The following is an 807-nucleotide window of genomic DNA, read 5'->3' on the forward strand; positions in this document are numbered from 1 at the left end:
AGCATTTGGATAGATTTCTCCCATTCTGTCGGTTTGGGAACCCGTCGCCTCGCCCTCATTCCCCTCTACCCGTCTTGTGGGCGTCCCTGAACTTTGGGGCGCAGCGTCTTGCGCGGCGCGGGGCTGCACCTGCCCTGGCGCTCCAGAGCTGTGGGCCCTGTGCGCTTGGCCACGGTGACGGCGATGATGCGCGCGACTCCGGGGCGCTGGGCTAGTGTCTACGCGGCGCGGATGCCAGAAAGCCGAGGACAGCGCGGCGGGTAGGGGCGCGCGAGCAGGGTTTCAGCCCCAACCGGGACATCGGTTCCCCCTCTCGCGACTGCCTCTGAATGGAGGCGAGCCTGAGGAGGAGGGGATACAGCAATGGGGGGCAGCGATTGGTGGTTTGGGTGGAGAGGGCCGGCTGAGCCAGAGAGCTGGCGCGAGGAGGGGGCGGTGAACTTCCCGGGAGAAGGGGCTCTTTCCGCGCCAGGGTTGGCGAGAAAGCTGCCGCCGCCGAGTGCTTCGACTCCAGGCAGCGGCCGGCTCGCTCTCGGAAAGTAACGTTATTTATTTATTTGCTTGCGTTCAACCTCTTGGATTGGACCCAGTAGACACCCCCTTGGACTTTGGGAACCCGCGTCTGACCTCTCCAGCCTTTACCCTGCGCGTGCGGGCGGCTCCCGGGAATACACGCACATGCACCCCCGGGGGCCCCCTCCCCGTGCCCAGATCCGGGTAGGGGTGGGCCCTTACCCGGGCGCTAAAAAGTCCCCCAAGGCAGGAGCCGGGGAGGGGAGAGGGGCGGGGGAGGCTCCAGCGCTCTCC

Source organism: Bison bison, unplaced genomic scaffold, assembly GCF_000754665.1.
Source record: "Bison bison bison isolate TAMUID 2011002044 unplaced genomic scaffold, Bison_UMD1.0 scf7180017864456, whole genome shotgun sequence".
Taxonomy (NCBI): Eukaryota; Metazoa; Chordata; class Mammalia; order Artiodactyla; family Bovidae; genus Bison; species Bison bison.